At 44.3% G+C, this 22,995-nt stretch overlaps 1 protein-coding gene across 4 annotated transcripts in view; it reads right to left on the bottom strand.

The window, feature by feature from the left end:
- The window catches only part of PLCB4 (phospholipase C beta 4), a 271,807-nt gene extending 250,868 nt beyond the window's left edge, over nt 1-20,939 (bottom strand). For 3 of the 4 annotated variants that reach the window (XM_069955430.1, XM_069955434.1, XM_069955433.1), the window contains exon 1: nt 20,801-20,939. The gene's annotated coding sequence lies outside the window, so the exon portion shown is untranslated. Of the gene's footprint in view, nt 1-20,626; nt 20,742-20,800 lie in introns of those variants that run through there. The other variant, XM_069955431.1, reaches the window with a different exon arrangement.
- Nucleotides 20,940-22,995: the final 2,056 nt, after the last annotated feature.

The raw sequence follows: 22,995 nt of genomic DNA, 5'->3' as shown, positions 1-22,995 counted from the left end.
GTTAGTAAGACCAGCTAGCATTTCCTTTTTTCACTCTTTGGTGGATAACCCCTTTAAAGAGTTATTCTCCTATCCTGTCACTCCAATCAGTCACCGAGGCTGTTTAGAATACCCCTTAAAGTCTCGGGGCAGGATCATATAACAGGCAATTGGCACTATGTCAGACTAGACTTTCCACCAACGCATTATCACTGGCACTTGAGGTTTACACACACTTAGATTTTCTGTTTGGGTATTATCAGATGCCTGGCAACAGAAACATAAGCCTTAGATATATCCGAGGTGTCTATAAATTTATATTACGTGCCTGGTTACAGGTCTTAGTGGCTGATTGTGCGTCCATTACCGTTAGTCTTCAATGTGAATTAATGGAGTAATAGATATTGTTCTGTATAATAACTGAGAACAAACGGGTTTATCCTCTTGATGAGAAATGACTGTCCTCCATTAGGGAAAATAATGGATCCCTTACAGTTACGGAGAGGAAAAATAACCTAGCTACGGGAGTGACATAGGGTGTAAGTGTGATAGGAGATTACAGTACATTTTAACAGCCATTCATTCCACTTTATTGGCTAGCCAATAAGCGGTTCAATAGTTATGCAAAGAAAACTACCCCAAATGCACCATTGAAAACTATGCAAATCAGCTACCAGCTCTTGATTGTAGACAAAGCTGATATATGGCATCTAGATCATCAATGACTTCAAAGGCAGTCGTGGGTAGTCCATGGTGGATTAACCTCTTAAGGATGCATGATGTACCGGTACGTCATGCGTCCCCAAGAGGTGTTCAGAGCGGGGCCGCGCGGCGACCCTGCTCTGAACCGCCGGGATCCTGGGTGCCGCGTGTAGCCCGGGGCCGCAGCTATTAGCGGGCACGGTCCGATCGCTGTGCCCGCTAATAAGGTAATTGGATGCAGCTGTCACAGTTGACAGCTGCATCCGATTACCTTCCGGAGCCGTTCCCTGGTGTCTAGTGGCAGAGATCGCCCCCCCCCCCCCCCGGGATGTTGTCCCGAAGGAGTGATCTCCGTATCTGGTGCCGGTCGGGGTCTCCGCCAAAATGGCGCTGATCCCGGCTCGGCACTCGTTTGTTTTCGGCTGCAGCAGCCAAAAGCAAACGAATGCCAATCTCATTGATCTTTGCTGTATAACTATACAGCAAAGATCTCAATGAGAGATCAAAGTGTATATACTAGAAGTCCCCCAGGGGGAATAACCCTAACCCCAGGGGGGGAATAACCCTAACCCCAGGGGGGGCTTCTAGTATACGTGTAAAAAAAAAAAAAAAAAAAAAGAGTTTTTATTAGTAAAAAGCCCCCTCCCCTAATAAAAGTTTGAATCACCCCCTTTTTCCCATGTTTTAAATAAAAGTAAATAAATAAACATGTTTGGTATTGCCGCATGCGTAATCGCCCGAACTATTAATTAATCACATACTTGATCTCGCACGTTAAATGGCGTAAGCGCAAAAAAATCCCAAAGTGCAAAATTGCGCATTTTTGGTCACATCAAATCCAGGAAAATTGTAATAAAAAGTGATCAAAAACTCGTATATGCGCAATCAAGGTACCAATAGAAAGTAAACATCATGCCGCAAAAAATGACACCTCACACAGCTCCATAGACCAAAGGATAAAAGCGCTATAAGCCTGGGAAGGGAACGATTTTAAGGAACATATATTAGTTAACAATGGTTTGAATTTTTTACAGGCCATCAGATAAAAATTATACTTGTTAGATATCGTTGTAATCGTAACGACTTGAGGAACATATATAACAAGTCAGTTTTACCCCAGGGCGAATGGCGTAAAAACAAATACCCCCCAAATAAAAGAAATGCATTTTTTTTGTTCAATTTCACCACACACTGAATTTTTTCCTGATTTCGCAGTGTACTTTATGCAAAAATTCAGCCTGTCATTACAAAGTACAATTAGTGGCACAAAAAATAAGGGCTCATGTGGGTTTCTAGGTGGAAAGATGCAAGTGCTATGGCCTTTTAAACACAAGGAGGAAAAAACGAAAATGCAAAAACAAAAATTGGCTCTGTCCTTAAAGCGCAACTATAAAATATTTTGACCATTCAGTTTTAGTTAGCTTAGGTCATGATAAGAATTTTTCCAATATACATTAATAACCTAAAATGAACAGTTTTTTAAATACATAAGGCTAATTGTCCCCTCAAAGCTCTCTTTGCCTCTGTGATACTTGTGCATTCCTGCTGGACACGCCCCCTCCCAGGAGATCTGTACTTAGTGTACAGACTCCGACAGCAGCATCAGATAACAGCCCTGACACAGAGAGAAACATAACCCCCCCCCCCCTCCTAGCAGCATGTTCTCCCCCCTCCCCTCACAGAGGTGACTAAGCAGAGCTGAGGGTGTTGTGTGTGAGGAGCAGCGCAGGGGAAGAGCTGGAGCTGACATTATCCTACAGTGTTATTAGAGCAGATGAATGTATCTAATCCCACTGTGTGTGATACCTATCTGCTGGGGCTCTGTATCTAATCTTACATTGTGATACTGTATGCTGGGGCTCTATCTGATACCACTGTGTGTGATACATCTGCTAAGCTGCTGGTCAGTGAATGGAGGGATGCAGCCAGGGAGATGAGGGATAGGCCACGCCCACATTCTCTCAGCCAGAAGAAAAATTCATTTATTCTTCTGAGCCAAACAACTGGGGATATCTCAGGGAGCGTAAACGCTATCAACGCAGTTTAGGGCTCTTTTTAAAGGGTAACACGAGGGCTTTTTATTTGAGGAATTTCAATTTAGTTACGCTTTAAGGGGTTAAATCATCCTCAGTGGATAGGCGTTAGTGTCATTGGTCTCCAGTTCACATAAGTCTCTCAGGAGGTGGAGAGTTTCATATAAATGTATGATCATACAAATGTATGGGGGAAACTGCAGGGAATGAGTCGTCTGTATTTTACAGCTGATAATCTACCGCAATGAAACCATAGTTACTTCTGATCATGGTTATTTGGCCCATTAGATGTCACATTCAATAGTCATTTGTGAATGAGGTATCTAAGCGGTTATAGAGAGACAGGGCACCCGAGCAATAGGATAGCGGCAGTGCTATGATGGAAGCCCAAGGTCTAACAAAAGCCTCCAGACTGTACAGACTGCTATATGTCCCTGAGTCAAAAAAAAAATATATACAATTTTTGGTCTCGTTTACACACTGTATTTTTTGATTGAACAACAGCCATTGCTGCAGATTTGCAACAATGGCCGTTGTTTAATCACAGCGGCCAATCACATTCACTAATATACTATACATTGACACTATACACTGTATACACTCCGGCCGGGATTCCATGCGGCCACACAGAAAACTGACATTTTTGTGCTGCCACTATTCATTAAATGGGCACATACCCAGAATACCCCCCTCCCACTCCACCTGGACACACACCTCCTGCTTCTCCCACCCCAGGCACCCTCCCAGCCACATACGGAGGTCCCCGGTCTCTGAAGGAGGCAGCAGTGTGAAAGTGTCGCTGAGGTTACTGGAGCTGTACAGCGGGATCAGGGGGCACAGTGCTATCACCACTGCCACAGTCATCCGAACCCAGCTGACCCTGCAGCCTCCTTCAGTGGACAGAGACCTCCATGTGTGGCCAGGAGGGGAGCTTATGTACTTGTCCCGTTTTAGGGACAGGATAAAGAAAATGCTGCTGGGCACTCTCCCTCCCCAGGCTCTGCTTCAGCAGCTGGAGGAAGGCACCAACGCGCCACCGGCATCGCCTGCCCGCCCACATCCAATCGAATTTACGACTTACTCAAAAAATATAATCGACTCTCAAATTCTGGGCGAATTCATGAAATTTATTTGATTAATTGCCCATATATATACAAGGCCGGTGACAGCACCAGGCTTACCTGGGGCCCACCGCATCTCTAGGGGCCCTGAGAGGGAGAGGGGCCTGGTGCTGTAATGTTCAGCCAGCTTACTGTAGTGTAGGGTGAGCGGGCTGAACATCAGAAGACAGAGTAATGTGTGTGTCAGTCAGTCAGTGTGTGTGTGTGTGTGTGTGTCAGTCAGTGTGTGTCAGTCGATGTCTGCATCAGTAATGTGTGTTTGTGTATGTTAGTGGTGTCTTAAATAATTGTGCATAGTGTATAGATGAGGGATGGGGGACCCACTGAGGCTCTTTCACCCAAGGGCCCGCAAAAACCTGGAACCATCCATATATATATATCAATTCCCTCAAATTTCTTTCCCCAGATACATGTTCAGGTTTGTATAAGCCGGCACAGCAGAAAAGGGTGTCTAGTCTTTAGGATCAAGGCAGAATTCGAGTTTACAGAGTGTTTGCAGGAACAATAGTCTCCTTGCAGGAATAAGAATATTAAGATGTTCTGGCCCTGTCTCTGTCTCATTTACACTGGCTGAATAACACCGTACCACAAAGCATTTTATACCTCTAAAGCTCCTAAGATGTAAATCTGCTCCTGCCCAGAAGAGAACCCGGCTGATCTCCACGTCTTCCCGCGCATCATTTATTGCATTTACCTCCAATAAGACACTAAGCTACACCATGCGCCTGTGTCCTGTCTATCACCACACCGCCTCCTTGTAATCACATCAAACATTGTACAATTATAGGTAACGCCTGCAATGCGTGACATCTGCTGTGTACTGACAGGTTCAACAGAAACAAAAAGAAAACCTTGAAAACCGTGTGAGTAACATGGAAAGAAAAACATAAAAAAAACTATTGAACCCAAAGCATCTGTTGTGGTCCTCTGTCTTGAATGAGAGAAGTGTCCCCTGGAACAGATGCCAAAGTGATTCTACCCTTCATACACACACAAAGCCTATTTTCTGGACACATTAAAGGGGGTGGCTGAAGAGGTAATGTTTTTGGTTAAAAAAACAACAGATGTCTGTCAGTGATTGGTTGCAGGGGTCACATGAGAGGGAGCAGGAAGTGGAGACTGACATGGTCTACTAATAAGGCATGACATGGTCATCTCTTCCAGCTATTATTAAAGTTGTGAAGGGTTACTCAGGAGAAAAAATAATATTTTTAAACTGGTTTTAGAAAGTTTTACTAATATACTTTGATTTTTTTTTTTTTTTAAAAAGGCCTCCAGTAGTTATCAGCTGCTGTATGCCCTGCAGGAAATGGTGTTTTTTTCAGTCTGACACAGTGATCTCTGCTGCCATCTCTGTCCATATCAGAAACGTGAAAATCGAGACTCTTCAATGAGGCTCCACGGGCTCCTCATTTGCATATTCATGTTTCCCAGGGGGCAATGCACCTAGGACTTCACTGCATTGAGCGCTTTCACTAGCAGCCCACAGTGTTGTCGTTTGGCTGGTCTCCCTGAGTTCAGCAATCTGTTTCTCTTATGGCTCTACTAGGCATTGCTCCCACCTAGCCAGAATCCTGCTCCACACTGATGAGGGGCAACACCCCGAAACAGTTGTATGTGGATGGTTACCTAGCCTTGGTTTATCCCTTGTCATTACATTGACTTATAGGGCCACTTAATATGGTGATTTTGGTGGTATCCTAACAGAAGTTGCCCCTTGGCTGGGTCCTTCCTAGAGGGATATCTGGCTAGTCCTGTGTTTAGAGACTCTTCAATGAGGCTCCATGGGCTCCTCTTTTGCATATTCATATCAGAAACTGTCCAGAGCAGGAGAAGTTTTCTGGTTCAATGTTTTTATTAGGTTTTTTAAGAACATATTACAAAAGAGAAAATCTATAAGCACTGACTTTAGTGTTAACTTTACTGCAGGAGAAGTTTTCTATGTGGATTTGGTGCTGCTTTGGACAGCTCCTGACACAGACAGAGGTGGCAGCAGAGAGCACTGTGTCAGGCTGGAGAGAATACATCACTTTTTTCGGGGCATACAGCAGCTGATAAGTACTTTAACATCACTGGATGGCCCCTTTTAAGGGATATTTCCATCTCATGAAGGTATCTCCTATGCACAGGATAGGGCATAACAAGCAGGTTGGTGGGGCTTCGACCAGTCAGACCCTCACTGATCACAAGAACAGGAATAAAACCGTGCCCATGCCCATTCCTATCGTTCTCTGTAGTACTGCTGAACTTTGAACACTTTGGGGGAGATTTATCAACCATGGTGTAAAGTGAAACTGGCTCAGTTGCCCCTAGCAACCAATCAGATTCCACCTTTCATTTTCCAAAGAGTCTGTGAGGAATGAAAGGCAGAATCTGATTGGTTGCTAGGGGCAACTGAGCCAGTTTCACTTTACACCATGTTTGATAAATCTCCCCCTTTATATTAATGCATTAAGTTTAATATCTATCAACTCAAATGGCCATAAATATACAATAAAGAGAAAAGAACTTGATAAGAAATCCGGTTACGAACCAAAGAATCTCCCATTTGCAGAGGAATTTTGGGACACGGAGGCGCTTCCCAGAAAAGAAAATGAGGCTTTTGTGTATTAAAACAATTTTTATGTTTTTGCTAAGTTTACTGTTCTCCATAATGTAGGTTGTACTACAATCCTCCTCCTGTTATATAAGAGAGTACAAAGGCATCTAAAAATACAAACACACCAGTGCTGCACTTGAGAGTTTTTTAGAGCATGAAGAAAACAGTCACCTTTTTTTGCAACAGAACCCTGTTCTCCGCAGAAAGTGTAAAGATCAACTCAACCCATTCCCTGACGTATAAAAAGGAACTATACGTCCTGAAATAATATCAAATATGTAAAGATATAGTAAAAAGAGGGGAACGGACATCCTGTGTAGGGTCCATATACACCAGGCGCTCAGACAAAAATACATAAATAATGTAAAATAGAGGACTTTTTACATACATTATACTGTATATCTTTGTGTATATTGTAGTTTTATACCTATTAGATCATTTCTTCTCTCTAGTGCAACTAAGTATGAAACATATGAATATAAGAGAAGCCTAAGTCCCTCTATAACACAGGTGTCAAACTCAGGCCCTCCAGCTGTTACAAAACTGGATAGCTAAAGCTTTGGCTGTCCAGGCATGATGGGAATTGTAGTTTTGCAACAGCTGGAGGGAGCTTGAGCTGCTCTAGAACCTGCAATCACACACTTACATCATTCCACAAAGCTGTGAGACCTATGGGGCTGTTTTTTAGGGTCTTAAAGGGTTTATCCACGATAAGAAAAAGCACAGCTACTTTCTTGCAAAAAAGAGTGCCACTTCTGCTTTTTAGGTTGTATGTGGTATTACAATTCTATTAACTTAAATGATGAAACTGAGGACAGGAGTGGTGCTTTTCCTGGAAGAAAGTGACCGAAATCCTAGACAACCCCTTTAACATTAAAGGAGAAGTCCAGCAAAAATTTTTATTAAAGTATTGTATTGCCCCCCATAAGTTACACAAATCACCAATATACACTTATTATGGGAAATGCTTATAAAGTGCTTTTTTCCCTGCACTTACTACTGCATCAAGGCTTCACTTCCTGGATAACATGGGAAGTGACATCACCATGTTATCCAGGAAGTGAAGCCTTGATGTAGTAGTAAGTGCAGGGAAAAAGCACTTTATAAGCATTTCCGGTAATAAGTGTATATTGGCGATTTGTAAAATTTTTGGAGAGGCAATACAATACTTTAATAAAACGTTTTAACCAGACTTCTCCTTTAAGGAACTGCTTCCCTTTTCCTGGACATCTGGAAAAAAAATCTACTTAAAGGGGTTATCCAGTGTTTTAGAAAAACATGGCCACTTTCTTCCAGAGACAACATGATTCTTGTCTCCAGTTCAGGTGTTTTTTGCGATTAAGCTTCATTCACTTCAATGGAACTATGTTGCAAAACCTGCACCCAAACTGGAGACAAGAGTGGTGCTGTCTCTGGAAGAAAGCGGACATGTTTTTCTAACACTGGATAACCCCTTTAAACTACTTGGGGTAATTCATATGTCTAAAACTGAACCTCGCTGGAGTAAAACACACCAAATGTATTTAAAGAAGCATGTCTCTAAATAAGCATGTTGTAAAAGCAGGACGGGTCTTTCAAGAGCAGACACAGTAGTACTAGAACGTCAGACTGTTAACACAAGCACTGCAGTAAGTTTTATTTGGACAATGCATTTCAAGTGTCAGGTATGTACCAATGAAGACTTCAGCTGAACCTTGAAACACGTTGTAAAAACCTCTTTGAGATTTACACTGAGGAAGCTGCATTCACTGGAAGAGAAAAGTGCCAAAGAAAAGTGCCATACCTATACCTGCCTGGCATCTGTACAATTCTTATTCCCTCATATTCCCTCCCTCAAAACACCAGATCTCTGTGCCCAGCAGGTTTCACCCTATGGTGTGCAATATATGACATTTTCTCCAGAGGGATCAATGCTCTTTGTAACCACTTAGGGCCACATGTATCATCCGGCGAACGGATGATTTTCGGCGGAAAGTGACGATTTGCGTATTTTTTTATACGCAAATGGCCGATTTGCGAATAAAATATTCGCAAATCGGCACTTTCCGCCGAGTACGCCAGGGGGCGGAAAGTGGGCGGAACGGAGGGCATGGACTCAGAGTCCGCGCGATTTATCATCCGTTCCGCCAAAATGTACGCCGAAAACCTACTCCAGTCCTCAGCTGGCGTAGGTTTTCGGCGGTGCGCAACGGCGCGCACGGAATTTATGTAGAGGCAGTCCGCCTCTACATAAATCTCCGTAGCGCCGGAGCTGCGGGGGCATTTTTACGTCCGGCGTAAAAAACGCCGGACTTAATAAATGCCTCCCTTAATGTTTTCACCAAGAAATGATGTTCCTGAAGAGGCCCTGTGCCTTCTAACTCACCGTTCTCTTGGACACGATTCACACCTATATCAGTGGTTCTGTTAGGAGCCTCTATGCCACATTATTTTGTGAAATGGTGAAATATAAAGCCTTGCATGCAAATTTTTTATTTATTTATTTTTTTTGTGAAAGATGACAGACACCATGCTGTGAGATCAAAGTGATATTGTTTCTCCTTAAGGAAAGCATCAAAAAGACGTGTGGGGACTCAAAGGACATTCCAACCCCACTGGAATTCTAGGAAGAAAGGATATGCAAAATAGCTTGCACACCACCTGGGGGAAGGTGGTGTCCCTTTAAGTCAGTGCTTCACTCTATCTAGAAGTCTTATGGTGCGTTTACACAGACAGATTTATCTGACAGATTCTTGAAGCCAAAACCAGGAATGGATCTGAAAAGAGGAGAAATCGGTCTTTTCTTTATGGCCTCTTCCCTGTTTATAGTCTGTTCCTGTTTTTGGCTTCAGAAATCTGTCAGATAAATCTGTCTGTGTAAACGCACCATTAGAACATTGACTAGGAATACATACCAAGCCAAAAATCCCTTAAAAAGGTAAAGCCCCTATTGCACACAGCAACAGAGAGAAGCAAACAAGCGCTGTCAGCGCTCGTTAACTCTTTGTTCCCAGCTCGCTGCTGGCGCTATTACACGTGTCAGCAGCGAGCGGGTCAGTACAGGGGAGGGGGGACGCGGGGAGCTGCAAAGGGGGCTGCTAGGGTGATCGGTAGACCGTCGGGCAGCCCATAGCAGATAGCGGTGGTCTGCAGCCGCTGCTCCTACTGCTCCTATTCCACGGGGCGACGGCAGCAGATCGTTGCTATATTAGTCTTTTGTCTTTCAACATGTTGAAAGACAAATGTCTGCAACGATCAGCCGACATCGTTCATCACACAGGACGAATATCGGTTGTAATGGCCTTAAGACTACCCACCTGCAGATGGTTATTTCCCTTTTCCCTGGTGCCAGAAAGTGCAAGAGATTTGTAATTTCCTTCTATTAAAAAATCTCCACTCTTCCAGTACTTCTCAGCTGCTGTATGTCCTGCAGGAAGTAGTATTATTGCCAGTCTGACATAGTGCTCTCTGCTTCCACCTCTGTCCATGACAGGAACTTTCCAGAGTAGTAGCAAATCCCTATAGAAAACCTTTCCTGCTCTCCAGACTGTAAGTCAATGTTCTCCTAGATCAGTCATGTCAAACTCTGACCAAATCTGGCCCATAATGCCATTATTTTTGGCCAGCCAGGCAATTCAGAGTTTGAATTACATCTGGCCCACCATGGCTACTATATAAGGGAGTATGTGGGAGGGCTGGCTACTATATGGGACACTTGGGGGGCTGGCTACTATTAAGGAACTTTTGGAAGGGCTCGCTACTACTAAGCCACTATTGGGAGGGCTGGCTACTATTAAAGGGGTACTCTAGTGTGGGCACTTTTTTTACTGGGACCGGGGAGGAGGTGGCCGAGGAAAAAGACGTCCACTCACCTCCCCGGATCCAGCGGCGGGTCCCGCATCGCGGCGCTCCGGTGCCCGGCTTCCGGCCGCTTCCGGGTGTCTGACGCGGGCCCAAGATGTGACGTCTCAGGTCCGCTCAGCCACTCAGTGAAGGAGGCGGGATCCGTTTCAAGTCCGATCAGATCCTGCTGGTCCCAGTAAAAAAGTGCCCCCACACTGGAGTACCCCTTTAAGACACTATTAAGAGAGCTGGCTAATATGTGGGGGAATTTTGGTTGGGTTGGCTACAGCATGGGGCAATATTGGGGGGTTGGCTATTACATGGGTTTGGGTTTAATCATATCATAGCATTTTATCATGTCATTTACCATAGTGCAGGGAGACGCCCTGACAGTGACAGGACCACCTTCAATAATTAAGGTTGGCCCGCCACTTTGTCCAATTTTTTTATTTTGGCCCACTGTGTATTTGAGTTTGACACCCCTGTCCTAGATGGAGTTAAACACTGGTTTAAAGGAATGCCATCTTCCCAAGGTGGTGCGCGAACTATTTTGCATATACTTTCTTGCCAGACACCATGCCGGAAATCTGACCGACCCTATTAAAATTAAATGCACATAATAAATGATTTTTTTTCCACTGATTTAGCTGTAAATCCAGCCTTATAAGTTATATAAGATCTAACATATGAATAAAATAACATAATAATAGTATGAAATAACCTCATTTTTTTCTTATATAAAAGCATATACAGTACAATAGTAATATTATGTTTGTTTATTAATCCTAAGCTATTACTGTAGTTCCATTTACATTCCATTCCCACTGAAAAATCCATCGGCTAAAAGTAATATATAAAAATGATAAAAACATAAAAATATAATTTTTAGTAAAATCTACATTCTAAAAGCCAGCGCCGGTTATCCGGTTCTATCCTGCTACGGCGGACTGCAATAAAGTGACAGTCTGCATACACCATATGGATCCCTCTGGAAGTATGTGGATTTAGGTAATAATATGATTTTAATCAGTACAGTCATAAATTCTGTATGATCTGACCTTGGAACTGTATGACTGCTCGGAGAATGCGGAGCTCCATATAATCATCAGGATAGCCTACAGGTGACGGCGGTGAATAGTATTACTGCCGAGATAATTAAATTCTTACAGGTAAAGGCACTCAGGATATTGCAGCTATCCGAGGATACAAAATATTCTGTAATATGGAGAAAGTTCTGTATAACTCAGTATAGAAACCTATATTTACCCCAACTACTCTACTAGCCAAGCCTGAAAATTCAATCTACCCCTCACCCCCAGATGCTGACAGCTACACTTCTATAGCCAAAAGTCTTAGCCCCCTTTACACATCCGGGAAATTTAATGTGCAGTACAGTCACGAGTATTGTGGCTATGGGGGTACTTTGAAATAATTTATTTGAATAGGGTGGTACTGAGAAACACTGTCTATAGCACCCTCACACTGCAACACTACTTCAGCTTCCTGCAAATAAGTCATCCCTGACGTTAAGGGTACGTTCACACTTACCGGATCCACAGCTGATTTTCTGCTGCCGATCCACAGCAGATCCGCAGCAGATTTCATTTAAATAACTGAACACAGCATCAAATCTGCTGCAGATCCTGTAGGTGTGAACGCACCCTACAGGTGTTATTCAGGATTAGAAAAAAACTTTTTTTTGTTAAAAATAAAAACAGCATCACAACTGTCGTCAGGTTGTGTGTGGTTTTATACCTCAGCTCCATTTACTTTGATGGAACTGAGCGACACTACTGCACTTGAACTGAGGAAAAGAGTGGCTCTGTTTTTTTTTTTTGTTTTTTTTTAAATTCTCAATTTTATTCAATTTTCAATTTATATAACAAAACAAGAGGCAACATGCCTCATTCGCAAGGCACACTGGCATATATACATATCACTATTACACAGGCATGTAGTACAACCGAAATCTGAGATATAACTGTATCCAACTCTAAGGTAAACAGCCGCTCCCGGTGGTTGGGTCGGCAGAACGCATATTAACCAGGGAGTGAGCTAACGCTCAAACAACAATCAGGAAGAGGGAGAGGAATAGAGAGAACAGAGACGAGGAGACAGAGAGAGTACAGGAGAGAAGTGAAGGGCAGGTGGGAGGGGAGAGGGACGGGGGGGGACCATTCCTCACTGCGACAGGAGGGACCGGAATTCGGTCGTTTCAGTGAATTGTTCCCAGTGGAACCACGTCCGGAAAAATCGAGAGTTGCCGTCATGCAGTTGAGCAGTGAGATCCTCCATGCGCTTGATATCTTCTATTTTACGGATCCACATGGGGATATTCGGGGGATCGGGGTGACGCCACAGCGCAGGAATACAGGCACGGGCGGCGTTGACCAGGTGACGGAGTACCGAACGGCGGTAGGACTTAAGAGGGATCTCCGACAGGTGTAGGAGGAAAAGTGATGGGGAGAAAGGAAGCTGATAATCAGTGAACTTAGATGAGATACGCCATACTTCCCTCCAAAAAGGTACCAACTTAGGGCAGCTCCAAAAGGTGTGGAGAATGGATCCCTCCCCACCACAGTTCCTCCAGCAAAGTGGAGAGACCTCCGGAAAAATCCGATGAAGTCTGGTAGGCACTCCTGGAGGCGGGATGCAATGGAAGTCGAGTGTGTACATAGAAACACACGTTCCACCTGTGCTGCAGAGAGTGTGGTGTTAAGATCCTCTTCCCAAGCGTTGAGAAAGGGTGGCGGGGGCTGTTCCGGAGGTGCGCCCAACATGGCGTATAGGAGAGTGGCTCTGTTTTTTGGAAGACATTTTTTTTTTATTAAAAAAAAAAAAGGCAAATCTGAAGTCAAAGTGTCAGTAATGGGCACTGTAGTGACAGAGCCGTGGCACTTCAAAGAGTTTCCCCGCTGCCGGCAGGATATTGAGACATCATGCCGGGTGGGAAAAAAATCCATTGTATTCTTTCCCTGTCCATAAGGTCAGCAAATTTGTAGCCTTACTCCCCTATGGACACAGGTTCTGAGACGATGATGGTCTCTCCCAGTGCTACATCATGTAAGTTAGGAGTATATACGCTAAGATCTTGCACCTGTGGGTTGCTGTTGCTTTTTTTGTATTTTTGTCATGTAGGTTAGGGACACAAATCAGGCTATGAAGTGGCAAAGGAGCTTGTACAGTTTCTATTTAAGCCAACTGATGAAGATCACAAATTAAGGATTGCCATTGCCATTTTATTTACTGTATTTATTTATGTACCTTAATAAGTTGCCGTAAGAAACAGCAGCAAATATTAGTATTTTTGCTAGGAGCCAAAATGGCCCAAAAAATAATAATGTGCTGTTTGCCTAATAAAAGCAATCATAGAATATGGCATTCTAAATGGAAATACTGCACATTATTTCTTTTACGTTTTTGGACACAACTCTGGTCTAGGAAGCTGTAGCAGACCATCAAATCTCATCTGCAGAAACTGCAGCATGTGAATATATAGGGTGAATATACATTGTGATTTAAAGAGCAGCAACTGCAGCAGGTTTGATGCTCTGTTCAATCATTCAGTCACAGTGATGTCTGCAGCATCAAATCCACCGCAGATCCTGTATATGTGAATAGACCCTAAGGGTAGATTCACATGCACCTGATTTTGCTACAGAAACTACCCCCACTCATCTTAAGGCCCCGTTCCCACTGAGCAAAACTAGCGGAATTCCGCGGCAGAATTGTCCGCTGCGGAATGCCGTTAGCCTCCCTCTCATAATGGGAGTCAATGGGAGGAATTCCGCTGCGGAATTCCGCTAGTTTTGCTCAGTGGGAACGGGGCCTAAGGGTGCGTTCACACCTACAGGATCCGCAGCAGATCTGCAGCAGATTTGATGGTGCAGATTTGATGCTGTGTTCAGTTATTTAAATGAAATCTGCTTCGGATCTGCTGTGGATCCGCAGCGGATTTGCAGCAGAAAATACGCTGCGGGTCCGGTAAGTGTGAACGTACCCTTACAGAACTTGCAGAAATCCACATGCTTGTCACTAAAGCCCCTATTACACGGGGCGATGGAGAGGAGCAAAGGAGCGCTGTCAGTGCTCGCTCCTCGTCCCCCGTTCGCTGCCGGCGCTATTACATGAGTCAGCAGCGAGCAGGTAAGAACCAGAGGGGGGGTTGGGAGCTGCGAGGGGGCTGCTCAGGTGATCGCTCGATCGTCCGGGCAGCCCACAGAAGATTGTGGCAGTCTGCTGCCACTGCTTCTATTCCACGGAGCGACGGCAGCAGATCATTGCTATCTAAGTCATTTGTCTTTGAATATGTTAAAAGACTAAAAGACGACGGACAACGATCAGCCGACATCGTTCATGTCAGCTGATCGTTGTCTTCCATTATAGGAGATGATTATCGGCCGTAGCCGATATTGGCTTTAAGACAAAAATTCAACCTACTATAAGTGGCAGAATTTTTAGCTGCCTGTAGCACGTCATGTCACAGGTAACACCGATGGGGACCATATAGTTAGGGGATGCCCCTAATACATAATCATGTAATTAAAAGGATTAAAAATTCCTACAATTCTCCTTTAAAAAGAAAAAAAAAATAGCACCATTGTGTGACCATAAAAACGAGAAAAACCTTCTCTCCCCTATATCTATAAATATATCATTTCTAAAAATATAGAAACTTCCTTTAAAAAAAACAATTAAACAATATAAAACAATCTGCAAAACCAGCTTAACAAGGAAACGTAGAAGAGTCTCCGACATGAAAGCTCACACCTCTACTACAAACACACGGAGCCTGCATGGAAAGTGCACCCTCCATTACATCTCTGGCAGGTTTAGCCTGCTATTAACCCACACCGCCTGATTTCCATGTGAAAAGGCCACTCCAGGAACTAAAGGGTTAAGAACACTGAAAATCCCTCTCCAGAGCTGAATAATACAAAAGCTTCAATCAGACTGAATATTAGGCGGCTCTTGGTACATTCTTAAAGGTATCTATTACCGGATTTAGTCAAGAAATCTTTCTTATATTACTGTTCAAGGAAAAAAGGAAAACATGTATATTAATATTATTCTTGTGTCAAATGCAAGGAAAATATAATGGTATAATCCCAGTATAATCTGATATGTGAATTATACGTCATGCTGCTTTGTATCATAACCATTTCTAATGACAAAAAGAGAGGTAAACAGTATCTACCATAGAACAGGGGTAAGGGAACCTTGGCTCTCCAGCTGTTGCAAAACTACAACTCCCATCATGCCTGGACAGCCAAAGCTTTAGCTTTAGTCATATGAACATGTGATTAAAGCTATGATCCCACAATGTAAAAACAGGGACAGATAACGGCCGTTATTTGGCTTTATTCTTACAATGTGGCATTGTACAAAGGGGCATTAATGATTTATGATGGCCTATCCACAGAACGGGTCATCAATGTGTGATCAGAGGGGTGCCGACACTCTGCGCCCCTGCCAAACATATGTTCTTTTGTAGAGATTCGTGAATTTACAGTAATAATGAAGCGAGGCGCTTCATTAGCTCGGCAGTCAGCTTATTAGCCAATTGCCTTTGAAATCTGTGCCGCTCCGTGGCGCTTCTCCTGTGTGTCTGGAAAAGAAACTGGGAGAAATTTTCCAGGACTGGATCCAGCTTTTCCCGCTACCCAGAGCTGAGCGGCACATATTTCAAAGGCAGCCGACTGCCAAGCTACCGAAGCACCTCGCTTCATTATTACTGTAAATTTGCTAATCTCTATTTTCTTTAGACCTGTAGCTCCATCATATTCCCTTCAAAGGCCAAAAAATGCCATATTCTGTTCATTGTGTAGTGGTGGCGCCAGGTTACTGCAGCACATCTTTTATTAAAGTAAATGGGAGCTGTGCTGCAGTAACCTGGCGCCACCACTACACAATGAACAGAATATGGCATTTTTGGCCATATTACCCCTACACCTTCACTACATAAGTATCAGAGTCAAGGCCTCTGGCTGTTCCAGTTCATAGGCCATCGATGTTAAATGCCTAAAAAAACCTTTAATGAATCCATCACCCATAGACTATGATGGTCTATTTAATGGATACATCATAAAAAGCTATAGGAAAGGTATTCATTAGACACATGCTCCTGCTAGGGGCCATACGTTAATTCTTTGGGCGGATGACGGAGTGCGCATGAGACATCCCATGGAATCAATAAGACAGGCGGAACTTTGAGTCCGGACACGGACACTGCTTGAAATTTTGCACAAATTCCTAGTGTGAAAAGACCCTAAGACACATAGGGAGAGATTTATGAAACAATGAATCAGTTGCCCATAGCAACCAATCAGATTCCAGCTTTAATTTTTTTAAAAAAGGCCTCTGCAAAATAAAAGCTTGAATTGGTTGCCATGGGCAACAGCTCCACTGCTGCTTTACACAAGCTTTGATAAATCGCAGTTTATAGGTCCAGTGTACTCATAAGGAGAGTGCTTCACCCTCTCAGCTGTGATTGACAACTGGCTCCAGTCTATCCCCATACACAGCAGCCTATAACTCACAGAGAGGAGGACGGGGAGAGGTGGAGGCACTTTCCTAAAAAATACACTGGACTCAAAAACTACGGCCTGGATTTATGATGCTGCCTTAAAGGGAACCTGTCACCCCCGATGCTGGGGTGACAGGCTCCCAACCCCCCGCTAGAGCACCTTATACGTACCTGATCGCGCCGGGTCCCGCTTCTTGAGACGGTCGGGTGACAGAGATATCAGCGCCCAAACCCCGACGCGCGCGCTCCTGAGATGAGTCCAACTCTCATAGAGAATGACGGAGCGTCGGACTCACCAGTCATTCTCTATGAGAGTTGGACTCATCTCAGGAGCGCGCGCGCCAGGCTTTGGGCGCTGATATCTCCGTCACCCGACCGTCTCAAGAAGCGGGACCCGGCGGGATCAGGTACGTATAAGGTGCTCTAGCGGGGGGTCAGGAGCCTGCAACCAATCACAGACCATGTGGGTTTAAGGCAGCATCCTAAATCTGGGACTATGGGGAAGATTTATCAAGCATGGTGTAAAGTGAACCTGGCTCAGTTGCCCCTAGCAACCAATCAGATTCCACCTTTCATCCCTCACAGACTCTTTGGAAAATGAAAGGTGGAATCTGATTGGTTGCTAGGGGCAACTGAGCCAGTTTCACTTTACACCATGTTTGATAAATCTCCCCCTAAGTGTATTATTCGATCTCTCCTATTAACCAATATTTTTGGTGCTGTTTAGGCTTAAAGGGGGCAGACATGTCCCCGCAGTACACTTCTCTTTCTCCATATCACACATATTTGCATAAACTGAAACCATTTGGCAATTCTTACTGTAAAAGTGACAACTCTTGTTCCTTTCTCCCTCCTAGAGAACCTCTGACCACGTTCCAGGAAACGTCAAGGTTCCTCGGTAGGTAAACCCTAGAAGGAGTATCGATGGATCTCACATATCACGTAAAATGACCTACTATAAGAAAACCATAGCCCATCTCCACAATAACAGTACTGTACATTTCCCCAGCCTTGTGCTCTAGGTCACTCTCTCCCATATATTACACCGCACTACTGAGAACAATATATACGACTCCTGTTATTGTAATGTACAGCCTAAGGCGTCTTGGAGGAAAACTAGGACATTTCTGTGACTCAACTCTTATGTTAAGGAATTCCAATAAGTCATCAATCAACCCGGTATTAGAGATGAAGGGGTATGTGAGTCATATAGTGACACTTATCACCTACAGTATATATGATCGATTCTCACTATAGTATGTACACGTCTTACTATGAAAAAGATGACTCCTAACCCAGCAGGGGTTCTGACCTTACTCAATGAAACCTTGTGTGAGTTTATATAGTTCACATCTGAGCTGGAGGCTCCGCTCGAAACCTACGATTTTGCTATATTTAACAGAAAGAATATATTCAGCACTATTCTTTCCATCAAAATGAGGGACTCCTGCAAGGAGGACCAAGAAACCCCATTTTGGGTCATTTTAGTCCAGGGATGAGGAACCTGCAGCCCTCTAACTCAGAGGGCTGGACAGCCAAAGCTTTGACATGATGGGAATTGTAGTTCTGCAACAGCTGGAGAGCTGCAGTTCCCCCATCCCTGCGCTAATCTGACAAACATAAATACACAACTGGCAACACAAGTGTGAACTCAGCTTTATCTGTGCTCAATATACCGCCATATACCAGCCTACCATTTCCTCATAACCAATGACCAATGTACAGAAATTAAAAAATTGCATTTTGACTCCGCTAGCAGCTGGCCACTATCTGCATAGAGTTTCTTCAGATTGTCCTGTTCTCCCTTTCCTTAGATAGTCATGATACATAGTGAATAACTAACAATATAAACAGGTCTCCACTATTTTCATTCAATTTCCAAGTTATAAGAACCTTCCTTCTTTGATACTCCTTATTCCGTCCCCATAAGGCAGCACAATGAGAGTGAAAGAGGGTTATTGTGTGTTTTTACACTCTTTTTATGTTGTGATTGTTTTGTAGATTTACCAACCACATCTGCTGGAAGTTTCTTCCAAGCATCTACTACTCTTTCAGTAAAGTTTTGATGCAGAGTAATACAAGGCATGTGATTTATGAGGGTGGGTTCACACTGAGGAATCTGCGTGGAGAGGTCCCCGCGGATTCCGTCGCTCGCCCCCGCACGCATTTGCGCCCGTCCCATAGACTTCATTCCATGGTCGGGTGAATTCCGTCGCCCGCCAAAAGAATTGACCTGTCAATTCTTTCAGCGGAGGGCGGAATCCACCTGTGCATAGAATGGAGTCTATAGCACAGGCAAGACATGCGCATGGCGGTGAGCGACAAAATCTGCGGGAACTTCTCCACGCGGATTCCTCAGTGTGAACCCACCCTTAATGAGCGTTATTATTTAGACGAAAAAAAATATTGGTAAACTAGTCAGGAGCGAACATAGAGGGGCATACAAGTGGCAGCGCGACAATCTCAAAAAGACGGACAGATACAGTCCCAAGTAAGCAAGAAGTCATGATGTAATAACAATAATAATGATGATGTGTAATAATAATCACGGACACAAATGCTATACAGTTTCTATATTATCTTCTCCTCTTGGGACATTGATACATTGTATCCCTGAAACGTTACAACCCCAAAACTTCCCATCTTCCATAAACAGTGTAAATCCCGCACTTAGTTCATATAAGCCGCTATTTATGTCATCCTTAACTCGACTTATCATGAATTATCATTGACATTTATTAGCCAAACGTCTTCCAGGCCATAGTTTTTTTTCTTGCACTTGATCTTAAGTAACTGCTCTGTAAAATAACAAAGTGACAATCAAAAGCCAAGGAAGACGCTTAGCAGGTACCATGTGGCACTCTAAATACTGTGAGTCATTCTCCAGCCATCCACATGCAGCGGCAGCAATAATAATAATAATAATGATAATGACAGGGATATCCCTGCCCAACACAAAGACTGAACTCTACATGTCATGTCAGGGAAAGCCATAAGCAGTCTCAGGATCCACCTTCAAGGGTTAGAGAAGACAGGAGTAGTACAAAACCTTGACTGCTGGTATTACAGGGTAGATTATTATTAATTATTATTATTATTATTATTATTATTATTATTACTATTATTATTTTTATATCAGGTGTCCAGTTCATTGTGAAAATCCTGACACCCAATACCGTACGGTAAAAGCAATCCATCGCCTTAATGAGTCCTTTTCTTATTTATACAATAGCCTCCGAGCGGGAACACCCTGATGCCAGCCAAACACCCCGATGCCAGCCAAATCTTGCAAATGACATCTAATACCAACAAAGTTACGCCAGACCAATGATACAATACAAAACTACAAAACTCACATGGATCATTAACTCCTTGACAACTGGAAAGCAGGCAGCACGCTTTGCCCCCTGATATATAGGCTGGAAATGTCAGCCTATTGGTTAAAACAAGACAATTTCCTCGGGCAACTGGCGTCAGAGGGCACCTAAACAAAAGCAGGTTATATAGGAGGCCTTGCCTATGGCAGGATCTGAGCTGTGAACCATGCCTATCTGCTACCCCATGACTGGCACATATATGGCTCCCCATCTATCACACCATTGCAGGAGTTTCCTATAGAGAGAGAGCTGTCCCCAGCACTGGTGCCCATCTGTTACCCCATGGCAAGACTGGTACACAGTGCACTCACCATACTGCGACTGGGGCTTTCTCCATAAGATTGCATGTGTTCCCCAGCACAGAAACCTAGAGCACACAGAGGCTTGGAGCTGGTCAGCTGTCACTAGCTATAGGATGATCTGCCCATCTGCTACCCCATGGCATGGCTGGCACACATAACACTCACCATACAGGCTCCATAGACCAGATATCCCATAGAAATACCCAGCAGAGCCCTGTGCCCGGAGCTAGAGGCGATCAGCACCATGCAATTGTCTCCTCTCAGCCATCAGCTGCTGCTGCTGTAGCCGGGATGTCACTAAGCATGCCCACAACCCCCCCAGCCCCGGCGGCTGCTAACCTCGTGGATCTCCGGTGACTGGTCCCTGCTCGCAGCCGGCTCCCCCTTTATATGCTTCTCTCCTTCTTCTAATTAGGACTTGCCAGGTCCGGGAGAGAGAAGCGCAGACAGCAGCAGCAGCAGCAGCAGTCCCTGGAGGGGCGTGTGCGCGCTGCTCGTTCAGCTGCTGGATTCCAGCCCTGACACCTCCTCCCGGGGGCGCGCACCCGCCTCTCCTGCTGCTGCTGGTGGTGTGCGCGCGGAGGGGGCGCGGAAGCGGGTGCGCGTGAGTACGCGGATCTCCCGCATACAGCAGAGCGGGGATAGGGACTCATCGGGACTCCGGGAGCCTTCTGTCGGTCAGTCTTGGCTAATGCCAAGTAGCCATATGGCCTGCTCCTAATTCCCCCGGGACACGATGGCACAGGATGCCAGCTACTTGTATTCTGTATCTCTATATATTCCCAGTACAGTTATTATTGTAAGCACTGGCATTGGCTGGAGATCATAGGCTACATTCACACCTGGCCTTCATCTCACATTTTCTGTGCAGGTTTTTTTTTTTTTAAAAGGAAACGTGTTCCTTTCTGCTTTTTGTAGTCAAGGATTTGTTATCCTGCTGTATTATGTAGGGGTCCTCTTCCAGGGTGAGAGGAATTCTCACGGATAAATTCCGCGGAATTCCGTCAGCTGTACGCGCGCACGGCCGCACGCCTTTCCACCGGCGCCATAGACACCATTCTATGGGCCGGCTGATTCCGCATTCCGCCGAAAGAATTCCTCAGTGTGAACCCACCCGTACGGAGCGATTTTTAACGACTAATGATAAACGATTGCAAACGAGATTGTTTATCGTTAACCTGAAATCGTTTACCATATTACACAGAACGATAATCGTTAGATACGATAGGTTACTGCGATCGTTACTATGATCGTTTATTCCTTCTGATCCCAGAAAAACAATGAACGATGTGCAATTACACTGAGCGATTAGTGAAAAAATGCGGAACTTGTGCGAACGAATGTGGAATTACAGCGAACGATTAGCAAACAATTAACGATAAGGGGACGATTATTGTTCGGATAATCGTTAAGTCGTTCAGAGCAAAGCGATAATCGCTCGGTTGAATAGCAGTTAACGATTAAACGACAAACGAGAAATCATTGATCGCTTAATGAGACCTGGACCTATTTTTTTCGTTGTCCGTTCGCAAATCGTTCATGTGGAATAAGGGCCCTATTCCACGGGACGATTATCATTTGCATAATCGTTAACGATAAACGATCTCAAACGACTGCTATTGCGAAAGACCTGAAATCGTTCACCCATTTACATGGAACGATAATCGTTACTTATGATCAATCTTGCGGTCGTCTTGTCGTCGCTATTGCATTCGTCACTACTGTGGACAACGTCTTATTCAATGTGAACGATTTGTGAACGAGCAACGATAAAAATAGGTCCAGGTTTTATTAAACGATCAACAATTTCTCGGTCGGTCGTTAATCGTTAACTGCTATTCAACCAAACGATTATCGCTTAGATTCGAATGACTTAACGATAATCTGAACGATAATCGCCCAGTGGAATAGGGCCCTAAGATTTCGTTAGGTCGTTCGCGGTGGCAACGAATGCAATAGCAACAACAAGACGACCACAAGAACGATCATAAGTAACGATCATCGTTCTGTGTAAATGCGTGAACGATTTCAGGTCGTTCGCAATAGCGGTCGTTTCAGATCGCTTATCGTTAACGATTATGCGAACAATAATCGTCCCGGGGAATAGGGCCCTTAGGTTCGGATCTAAATCAACGATCAACGACATATAAGCGATTTTTCGATCGTTGCCTGCAATTACACAGAACGATTATCGTTTAAATTCGAATGATATAACGATTGTTCGCACGATAATCGCCCCGTGTAATAGGGTCCTAAATGCCCTGGCTAAGGCAAAGAGCCATGATAGCATTTATCCCTCTGCCAGATGCTCTGCATGCCCCCACTACAGCTACACCTGTAACATGACTACTAAAGGCCCTATTCCAAGGGAGAGGAGCAAACGAGCGCTATTAGCCTTCCTGTTCCTCGGTTGCCGCCTCCATTCTGTGCGGCAGCAGCAAGTGGGTGAGTGTGGGAGGGGCTGCGGGGTGGTGCGGGTAATCTCCATAGAGGATAGCCTATACATCGTTGCTGTATGAGTCACTTGTCTTTCA

Source organism: Dendropsophus ebraccatus, chromosome 15 (assembly GCF_027789765.1).
Source record: "Dendropsophus ebraccatus isolate aDenEbr1 chromosome 15, aDenEbr1.pat, whole genome shotgun sequence".
NCBI lineage: Eukaryota > Metazoa > Chordata > Amphibia > Anura > Hylidae > Dendropsophus > Dendropsophus ebraccatus.
This window is presented reverse-complemented; position numbering and strand designations above follow the sequence as displayed.